The sequence below is a fragment of the Arachis ipaensis genome, chromosome B10 (genome assembly GCF_000816755.2).
Source record: "Arachis ipaensis cultivar K30076 chromosome B10, Araip1.1, whole genome shotgun sequence".
NCBI classification, from domain to species: domain Eukaryota; kingdom Viridiplantae; phylum Streptophyta; class Magnoliopsida; order Fabales; family Fabaceae; genus Arachis; species Arachis ipaensis.
The window spans coordinates 29,377,003-29,388,424 of NC_029794.2; the positions used below are offsets into that span (position 1 = coordinate 29,377,003).

At 37.2% G+C, this 11,422-nt stretch overlaps 1 long non-coding RNA gene across 1 annotated transcript in view; it reads right to left on the reverse strand.

Annotated features, from left to right (window-relative positions):
* Window positions 1–10,777, reverse strand: part of LOC107623607 — a 17,260-nt gene extending 6,483 nt beyond the window's left edge. The window contains exons 1-3 of the long non-coding RNA XR_001616546.2: window positions 10,766–10,777; window positions 4,795–4,800; window positions 1,085–1,096 (exon numbers count right to left, since the gene is read on the reverse strand). This is a non-coding gene — a long non-coding RNA (uncharacterized LOC107623607). The remainder of the gene's footprint in view (window positions 1–1,084; window positions 1,097–4,794; window positions 4,801–10,765) is intronic.

Sequence of the window (11,422 nt, forward strand, 5' to 3'; positions counted from 1 at the left end):
AGAAAAAGATGTAAATTATAACTTCTCAAAAAAGATATTTTTTATTTTTTTAGTGTTTTTACTTTTACTACTAAAAATTTACTAAACACACTAAAACATAAAGAAAAAAAAAAGATATTTTTGTTGAAAAAATATATTTTTCTATCAACTTAATGATATTCAAATAAGCACTATATGTATTCATACAAAAATACATAATAAGTGATTTGGTAGATCATTTTTAGTATGCATATAATATTTTCTTAACATTAATGTAATATATACTCTTACATATAAATATTGACATAATTATAAACAAACTATTAATCATATTTTTGGTGAGGAAGGATTTGAGTAAGGATGTAAGAACTGCGATCAACTAGCCGCATAATTAAATTAATTTAATTGCCTAAATTAGGTTCCAAAAATTTAGAATGTTAAGTAGAAAACATAAATATGATATTTAGACTCAGTAGATTTTTCTGAGTTGAAAAATGTAATTTTCTACAAAAAATTGCGTAAAAACGCGTACCAGTAAATTAGTTAGCAGTACCGGCTTAAGTTTGTCTGGTACTGCATGAGAATAATAAAAACTATAGAAAAACAATTAAAGTTAAAAATCGGGTACAAATTCTAAAGGTTTGTGTCAAAAACGCTAATGGATTAGACCGGGCCCAAGTTGGACCCAAGCCCAACATATATAAAGCCATTTAAGTAGCCATTTTAGCCACTTTTAACACAATACAGTAGAAGCAACGTGAAACTGGGAGAAGAGAGGTAGGGTTCCACAAAACACTATTCATTTTCAACTTCATTCAACCATAACTTGAGCTACGATGCTCCGATTCGTGAACAGTTTGCCCAGTTTTCAACTCTATGAACTTTGAGTGAGTTCTTGTGATTTTGGGTGTTTAGGTACATTCTAGCACTTGATTCCTATTGGGTTTTGACCCACTCTACTGTGGGTAAGGTGAGCATCCTCAACTTTCTTGTGAAATTGGGTATTTAGAAACCCTAGGTTTGATTTGTGGAATTTTGTGTAATTGCTAGCTTGTATTGGTGTTGTGTGGAGTATATTGGTGACTTGAGTTGCTTGAAAGTGGACTTGGTGGTTGGACTTGTTGATCTTGGTTGAGGATTTGGTGTTTTGCACATATTGGGAATCAACCAAGGTACGGTTTTGATTTTTTCTATGTAATATTTCTGGAAACTTAGGCTAGTAGACCAAGGGATAGGTTTGAATTGTTGATAGTGGATTATGATTATTGATGTTTGTGATGATTTTGATGAATTATGATCATAATTATTGATGTTAGCGTTAATAATGATAACTATGTGAATTATGATGAAATATGATGAATTGTATTGGTGAAGAGTCAAATTATATAAAATTGTGAAGGTTGGAATCTTGATTGAGAACTTGTGAAGTTTTGTTAAATTATGTTGGGAAAGTTGAATGAAATAGGTTTAAAATGATGGAGGAAGTTAATTGGTAAGTCGGAAATATATGATTGTGATGGTGGGCATGAATAGTGAGTTTTGGTGTGGTTTTGAAGGTTTATGAATTGGTTTTAGTTGTGAAGTTTTGAGATTTAGAGAACCTTGCTGATTTTGTAAAACTTGATTTTTGGCGAACTTTGGCGGATCATAACTTGAGCCTCAAATCTTTAAAGTTGATGATCTTTGAGAAAAATGGAGTTTTGTAGATGAAGTTATGAACGTTTAAAGTTTGGTGTTTAAAACTGAAATTCTGCAAAATTGAAAATTTTCTCTAAGTCTGGTGAAGGTTGCGTACGCAACACAATGCACGCTATGCGAGCATTCTATTCGGGTTGGGCATCTCGCGTACGTGAACTACCAAAATTTTGACCCTTGTGTACGCGAGCTACAACACGTGACTCGAGCATCCCATTCGGGTTGGGCATCTCACGTACGCGAGCAGAGGGTTGCGTACACGACCACCTGCTTTTACTCGTGTGCGTACGCACAGTAGGGGTGTGTGTACGCACAACCGCTGTTTTGCTAAAAAATAGTTTTTCTTCGTTTTCAAGGGTTCTCTAACTTTCTAAACTTCTTCAAACTGCTGTTTAAGAATACTATCTAGTAATTAGGTCCTAATATTGCTAAAGATTAGTTAATAACTTAATATGGTGAAATTCTATATGAATTTAGAAGACGGAGACTTAGGTTTCTAGAGCATTGAGGATGGAATAGTTGTGTGGATTGGGAGAGTAATATATTGATAATGAATATGACGAGCTGTGAAAATAGGAATTGAAAATGTTTGTGACGAGTCTGGAACTCAAAGATAAATGAGAAAATATTGAATGTTGAAAGTGATCACTGAATGAGATATGGATATATATTGTATTATACTGATATTGTTGAGACGCTATGCACCTGACAAGCATGATTAGTTAATCCTCACTTGTCAAGGTCGCGGTGGCGGAGTAAGGGTGGTGGTTAGGCCCGCTTACATTGAGATGTGAGGTCTGTGGCTGAGTATCTCGCTCGCATATTTTTGGAATCACAAGGGTGTGCGCGGATATTATATCCCTGGACCGTGTGCTGGGCACGATATCCCTGGGGGTACCTATTTTATTCGTGACCGAAAGGCAACATTCCCATGGAAATGTGTTGGGTTGGCAATTGAACCAACAATGTGATATCACAGCCAGTAGGACAGGCATTCATCATATGCATTACTATGTGTTTGCTTGCTTTGTTTACTTGCATAATATGCCAAATTATATAACATGCTTAATTGCTTCTTGAATTACTTGTTGTACATGATAATTACTTGTGCCTTACTTGTATGAATTACTTGTGTCTTCTACTGGAATTGAGGAGGTTCGGAAGGCGGTGGCGATGAGATCGCATGGCGGATAGGCTGGCGATGGCTTTGGGACAGCGGTGTAAATGTTAGATTAGAAATCCCCTAAGTTAGATAACCTGTTTAAGGATTTATTTATCTATTTTATAAGCTTGAATATTGTGATTAATGTGAACTTCTAGGATTGCCTCTGGCATCCCAGAATCTTCTATCTTACATTACTGGGCACTGTTACCATACTGAGAACCTCCAGTTTTCATACCATATTCTGTTGTTATTTTTCAGATGCAGGTCGTAACCCACATCGGTGAGTTGTGTGATGGTGACAAAGCGGAGGATCTTTATCATCTATTGGAGTCTTTTGGATATTTTGTTTTAGTACTCTCACTTTTGTATCTTTATTTGCCTTAGAGTCTAACTTTGAGAGAGATATGTTGTATATGCTATTTTAACTTTCAAAACTCTGTTATGTCTGTATATATATCTGGTAGGCCTAAACTCCGCGGGTTGCGGCTAGTACTCTATGACTATTATACTCATATATCTACATATGCTTTGTTATCTTATATCTATATATTGTGCCTTTAAGCTTGTAGCTTCGTGTGAACGTTTCGTGTTTTTGTAACTCTGCTTTTAAGCTTATTTCTTCATCGGACTTCTAGAATTTGTATCTTTTCCTATATATACATATATAATATCGTATAAGCCTTAGAATTGTCGTGACCTTTAATTATCATTTGCTTTACTGCATGAGATAAGGCTTAGGGTAATTAGGGTGTTACATTTAGTGGTATCAGAGCGGTTCGTCCTTGTGAGCCTGAGGGATGGACCGATTATGCTTCATTGCATACTCTGGGTCATTTTTCTTTCGTGCTATTTAGGATATCTACTTGATATTGCATAGCATGCTTGTTTGTGAGTGTTTTTTTGGGATAATTGAAGCACTAGGATTGAGATATCGAGACTGATCACTTTAATATCGATTGATTAGTGTGGACAGGACCCTGAATGGCATTTCGCGGACGAGGTTGGTCTCGTACATGGAGAGATTGTGAGGATAACTAACCCACTGACGACCATGCCGAGTTTATGGTTGCGATGACTAACTTGGCTAACTCTATGCAAGCGAACACTACTGCCACGACTCAAGCTATGGAAAGGATAGGACGACCAGGTGGAACTGAGAACGGAGAAGTGACTGGGACTAATTTGGATGGTGTTCGGATGGCACTAACTGCTTTCTTGAAAGTCTGCTGAAGCAGACAATTGGTTCAAAGCTGTGGAGTGTGCATTAGTGGAGTTTGCTGCATATCAATTAGTGGGAGAAGCTCAGCATTGGTGGCAAGGAGATTGTTGATTTCTGCAACTACAGAATATGGATATTTCGTGGGAGCTTTCGGACTGCTTTCTACAAGAAGTATTTTCCTGAATCAGTAAAGGATGCCAGAGAGTTAGAGCTTATGCAGCTGAAGCAAGGTTCAATGTCTGTGCTCGAGTATACGAGTAAGTTTGAAGAGCTCTATAAGTTCTCAAGGGTATTTCGAGGAGCCCCTGAGTCCTATGAGGGTTGGAAGTGTGTAAGATACCAAGGAGGTCTGAAGGAAACTATTATGACTGTTGTGGTTCCATTAGAGATTCGGAGATTCTCTGAATTGGTGAACAAGACAAGAATTGTTGAAGATTATGCCAAGAAGACGGCTTTGGTGAGAGATGATCGTGGCAGTACTAATAGTAGAGGTCATGGGAAGTGTGCTCCGCCAAGAGACCAAAATTTCAAGAGGGATAGACATGCCCCTCAGCGATCCCAAGGTCAAGGGCATATCGGAGGGATTAACCATGACCAGTATCACCAGGCGAGAGGGGGAGGTAAGCAGGTGTGGGCTCAACAAGAGGAGTTAAGGTACCTGAGATGTGGAAGATACCATCCGGAAACGTCGTGCATGGCTGGTTCTGTGGATGTTACCGCTGCAGATTGTCAGGACATATCTCTATACGTTGTCCTTACAGGAAGGACCCGAGTGCGAACCGGTCTCAGCGACGGCGTTAAGGATCTCTAATTTGAGGTAACAATAAAAATTGATAACCGAGTTTTAATCACATTGTAGGAGGTTGTAACTCGACCCTCCTTATTAACTTATGATGGGGACAAGGATTTAGAACTAGGAATATCATATTGAACGTCAGGTTTAGGACCAGAGTTTAGCTTAATTTTATTTTATGGAACGTTGCTGTTAAGACTGGCCAAACTTAGCATCGGAGGAACAAATGGGAGAAGATAATTCTGGTGGACACAGCCAAGCAATTTAGATTCTTAGTGACAACTAATTAGAGTGACGCAGCAAAAGGCGTGAGGGAGCATTGGCTCGGTAGAATTATGAAAGATGAAGTACTTTAACCACTTGAATTAGGTTGGCGACATTAAGTAGCAGAACACTTTGTGGAAGGGGGGACAGTTATATCTGAGGGTTATATACTCTTAATGGTGAATGCGATCTTGCATGGATTACCGACGGTTGAACAAAGTGACTGTGAAGAACAAGTATCCGTTGCCGAGGATAGATGATTTAATGGATCAGTTGCAAGGAGTTCGAGTGTTTTCAAAAATTAATTTTTAAGATTCGGTTACCATCAGATAAAGGTGAAGGAGGATGACAATGGGAGACCTAATACGAGAGAGATTACCAATAAATGTGTGTGACCTGATCTGTCTTTCTTTTGTAACCCAAGTTGAATTACTTTATTCCACGATCCTTTTTGATAATTAGTTTCAACATTTTCCAATCCTATTCTGTGCTCGCATATATTCTTTCCTGAAACTCATACTCCTTGACGTGAGCCTAAACTCGTTTCGACCCAATCAAGTGTGAGGAAGATTACTATTGCGATGAACCATCTTTATTCACAGACTTGTGATTTTTTTAAAAATCAGCAAAGACATATTTTGATTCAATGTGCTTTATTATTTCCTCCAAAGATTCTTAATTTAGAATTTTTTCTTGAGGTGCACTCTAATTCTCTTTTTGGTGCATTTTCTTATTTCCTACAACCTTGTCTGATCACAACACAAAGTATCTTTTCAATTTTGTACGGATACCATTCGAATTGTTTACTCTCTTTTGAGCTTGATATCCCTTCAGATAACTTGAGCTCATTTCGATGTCGCAATGCAATCCTTAGACGCAACCTTCGATATATTAGTTCCTTAGGACATGAATTATGAACACGAAGGGCGAAGCTTGTGGACGTGCGACATCACGAGGAGTTGTGAAGTCTTGATTTTATAAATGGCATTACCTATGACTAAATTGACATACAAGGATGCCCCGTTGGTACAGATGTCAAATTGTGGAGAAAATTCCTCAAAAACTTGAAAGAAAGATTGACTACAAAGCCAATGTTGGTGTTGCTGGAATCCTATGAACCAGATGGGATCTACGATGATGCTTCGTTAGAAATCTTGGAGTGCCTTCCGATGTAACATTAGGATGTAGTGATTTACGCATCGCGATGGTTGAGGCCGTACGAAGTGAATTCTCTAACTCTTTATCTGAAGCCTGCTACATTTGTGCTATGTTGAAGATGTGGAGTAAGGAGGGAACTGCCTCCATGGAGATAGATGAAACAACTGAAGGACTACGATTTTGGGTTAAGATACCATATGAGGATATCCACATTTAATTTTGGTTTTTACGTGTAGATTCTAGGGTGATTGATATAAATTTTGGTACCGGGTGAATTATTTAAGTGTAGAGACAAATAGAAAAGGAGAAAAATGAGTGGGCATGAATTTAGGCTTGAATTTTGATTGGGTTTGACATTGAGTGGCATTTGATTTTAGTTATGATAAGTAAAAATTTATTGGTTATTTAGTATGTCTAGTTGTAGTGTTGCACTTAAAGATGAATAACATGAGTAGGTACCCTAGTTGTTGTGGAGGTCCTACGTAATACAATTATTGAGATTGACGATTTAATGAGACCTTGAATTAGGTATAGAGATGCTATAAGGCCCTACGTTGTGACTTAGTCTTAGGATGAGCGTAAACCCTATTTGGGTCAAGTTGAGGAAGTTCAGAAGTGAGCCTAGGTTTTGTAATCCAATAATGATGTATCACTTGATTGAACAATTGGATTGGTTAATTAATTAGTGGCTGAAAATCAGAGTGGCGTAGCAGAAGTTTGTGGAATGCAATGGCACATGATAGTTGTGAATAGAGTTAGTAGAATGGTGACTAGACATATCTTAGGCTTAAATACTTGAAGAGTTTAGTGGGTTAATGTAAGTAAATATTTCTAAGAAACTAAGTTTAATTGTGGTTATAAGATTAGATTGATTTGGAGTAGGTTTAGGAGATGATTACAGGTATAAATGGATTTGTACGTAGATGGTAATAGATAAATTGTTAGTTTTTCAAGATAGATTTAGAGAACATTAAATTGAAATGCGGATGTTGTGATGAGGATGACTAAAGGGAGATAAGAATGAGAAGAATGAGTATAGCGTAGGCTTGAATTCGGTTAAAATATGGCGTTATAAATAAGAATGAAGGATGTAAATAGGGATTTAAACTGACATGGAGGAATGGAAAGATGAATGGTGAGAGGTAGGTTTAAGTTGAGGAAACTTTTAATGATGATGATGATGGATAAACCAAATTTTGAGGGAAAAATTTCTTATTTAGTGGGGAGAATGTAAGAACCGTAATTAATTAGCTGCTTAATTAAATTAATTTAATTTTCCAAAATAGGTTCCAAAAATTTAGAATGTTAATTAGAAAATATAAATATGATATTTGGATTCAATAGATTTTTTTGAGTTGAAAAATGTAATTTTCTGCAGAAAATTGCATAAAAATGCGTACCGGTAAATTAGCCGGTAGTACCGACTTAAGTCTGTCTGCTACCACATGAGAATAATAAAAACTATAGAAAACTTAGAAAATAATTAAAGTTGAAAACCAGGCACTAATTCTAAAGGTTTGGCCCAAATTTGGGCCAAACGATCCAAAATGCTAACGGATTGGACCAGGGCTAAGTTGGGTCCAAGCCCAACATATATAAAGCCATTTAAGTGGCCATTTTAGCCACTTTTAACACAACACAGTAGCAGCAACGTGAAAATGGAAGAAGAGAGGTATGGTTCCACAAAATACTATTCATCTTCAACTTCATTCAACCATAACTTGAGATACAGTGCTCCGATTCGCAAACGGTTTATGGCCACGCAAAACTCTTGTCCAGCCCATTAGTTTCATCTAACCAAAGTGGCACGATTTTTGAAAATTTCTGCCCAGTTTTCAGCTCTATGAATTTTGAATTTTTAGGTTTGGTTTTGAGTGACTTCTTGTAATTTTGGGTGTTTAAGTACACTCTAGCACTTGATTCCTATTGGATTTTGACCCAATCTACTGTGGATAAGGTGAGCATCCTCAACTTTCTTGTGAAATTGGGTATTTAGAAACCCTAGGTTTGATTTGTAGAATTTTGTGTAATTGCTAGCTTGTATTGGTGTTGTGTGGAGTATATTGGTGACTTGAGTTGCTTGAAAGTAGACTTGGTGGCTGGACTTGTTAATCTTGGTTGAGGATTTGGTGTTTTTCACATATTGAAAATTGGTCAAAGTATGGTTTCGGTTTTCTCTATGTAATATGCAATATTTTTGGACACTTAGCCTAGTGGACCATAGGTTAGGATTGAATTGTTGATAGTGGATTACGATTATTGATGTTTGTGGTAATTTTAATGAATTATGATGATAATTGTTGATGTTGGGGTGAATAATGATATCTATATGAATTATGATGAAATATGATGAATTGTGTTGTTGAAGAGTCAAATTGTATAAAATTGTGAAGGTTGGAATCTTGATTGAGAACTTGTGGAGTTTTGTTGAATTAAGTTAGGAAAGTTGAATGAAATGGGTTTAAAATGATGGAGGAAGTTAATTCGTAAGTGGAAAAACATATGGTTGTGATGGTGGGCATGAATGGTGAGTTTTGGTGTGGTTTTGAATGTTTATGAATTGGTTTTAGTTGTGAAGTTTTGATATTTAGAGAACCTTGTTGATTTTGTAAAATTTGATTTTTAGCGAATTTTGGCGGATCATAACTTGAGTTTCAAATCTTTAAATTTGATTATCTTTGTTTTAAATTAAAGGTTGTTTCAAGAGCTTTAAAATTATATAAAGTTTGAGAAAAATAGAGTTTTGTAGAGGAAGTTATGAACGTTTAAAGTTTCGTGTTTAAAACTGAAATTCTGCAGAATTAAAAATTTTTTAAGTCCGGTGAGGGTTACGTACGTGACACAATGCACGTGACGCGAGCATTTTATTCGGGTTGGGCATCTCGCGTACGGGGAAACTACATGCGTACACAAATTACCAAAATTTTGACCCTTGCGTACGCGAGCTACAACACGCGAAGCAAGCATCCCGTTCGGGTTGGGCATCTCACGTACGCGAGCAGGGAGTTACGTACACAACCACCAGCTTTTACCCGTGTGCGTACACACAGCAGAGATGTGCGTACGTACAATCTCTGTTTTACTGAAAAATAGTTTTCTTCGTTTTCAAGGGTTCTCTAACTTTCTAAACTTCTTTAAACTGCTGTTGAAAGTGATCATTGAATGAGATGTGGATATATATTGTATTATACTGATATTGTTGAGATGCTACACGGCTGGGAAGGACGATTAGTTAATCCCGCTTGTCGAGGTCGCGGCAGCGGCGTAAGGGCGGTGGTTAGTCCCACTTACGTTGAGATGTGAGGTCTGTAGCTGAGTATCCCGCTCGCATCCTTTTGGAATCATAAGAGTGTGTGCGGGCACTATATCCCTGGACCGTGTGCCGGGCACGATATCCCTGGGGGTACCCATTTTATTTGTGACCAAAAGGCGACATTCCCATGGGAATGTGTTGGGTTAGCAATTGAACCGACAATGTAATATCACAACCAGTAGGACAGGCATTTATCATATGCATTATTACTATGTGTTTGCTTACTTTGTTTACTTGCATAATATGCCTAATTATATAACATGCTTAATTGCTTCTTGAATTACTTGCTGTATATAATAAGTACTTGTGCCTTACTTGTATGAATTACTTGTGTTTTCTACTGGGATTGAGGAGGTTCGGAAGGCGGTGGCGATAGAATCGCATGGTAGGTAGGCTGGCGAAAGCTGTGGGATAGCGGTGTAAATGTTAGATTAGAAATCCCCTAAGTTAGATAACCTGTTTAAGGATTTAATTATCTGTTTTATAAGCTTGAATATTGTGATTGATGTGAAGTTCTAGGATTGCCTCTGGCATCTCGGAATCTTATATCTTACATTACTGGACACTGTTACCATACTGAGAATTTTCGGTTCTCATACCATATTCTGTTGTTATTTTTCAGATGCAGGTCGTAACCTACCTCGGTGAGTTATGGTGACAGAGCGGAGGATCTTTATCATCTTTTGGAGTCTTTTGGATATTTTGTTTTAGTACTCTCACTTTTGTATCTTTATTTGCCTTAGAGGCTAACTTTGAGAGAGATATGTTGTATATGCTGTTTTAACTTTCAAAACTCTGTTATGTCTTGTATATATATCTTGTCAGCCTAAACTCCACGGGATGCAGCTAGTACTCTATGACTATTATACTCATATATCTACATATGCTTTGTTATCTTATATCTATATCTTATGCCTTTAAGCTTGTAGCTTCGTGTGAACGTTTCACGCTTTTGTAACTTTGTTTTTGAGCTTATTTCTTCATCGGGTTTCTAGAATTACTTTCTTTTCCTATATATACATATATAATATCGTATAAGCTTTAGAATTGTCGTGACCTTTAATTATCCTTTGCTTTATGGCATGATGTAAGGCTTAGGGTAATTAGGGTATTACAAAGGAAGGTAACGAGATTGTCCTAACAAAATACATTATGCTATTTATTATTTAGCAAAGTAACACTTTTTGTTAAGAAAAAACTCAACATTCATTAACATATTGTATTAACACACGACTTTTTTTTTTAAGAAAACCATGGAAAGACAAGATTGATGTTCTGACCCACCAATTTTCATATTGCTCTCTATGATTGGCTCATTTCTCGTGTACTTTTTTTTCGGTGAACAACAGGGCCCAATGGCCCCTCATGTATTTTATTGGAGTTTGACTAGCATTTTCTGTAGCCCAATTCAGTAGCCGAGGCCTATAATTAGGCTTAAATTTGTGGACGCTAGTTGAGAAGTGGCTCATCTCCATTTTGCGGGTGCAGGGACAAAATAGCATTGCATTTTGCTAGTGTAGGAGTGATAAGCCCATTTTACATGTGCAAGAGCAGAAGTGGCCATATCTAGCATCTGTTTTGGATGAAATGGTGTCAACCCTATTCGCGTGAGTCCTTTTATGAGTTAGACTATGCATTTGAGGATGCATTTCACCCCCCTCCTCATTACTAAGGTCTAGAGTTCAAACTCTAGAGGATGCATTTGAGGGAAAATGTGATAAATATGTGAAGAGTGTGTGGGTGTGTTGTGTACCTAGGATTGGGGGTTGTCCAATCCATTGGGGTACCTAGGATTAGGGGTTGTCCAATCCACTGACCAAAAAAAAAAAAGACTAT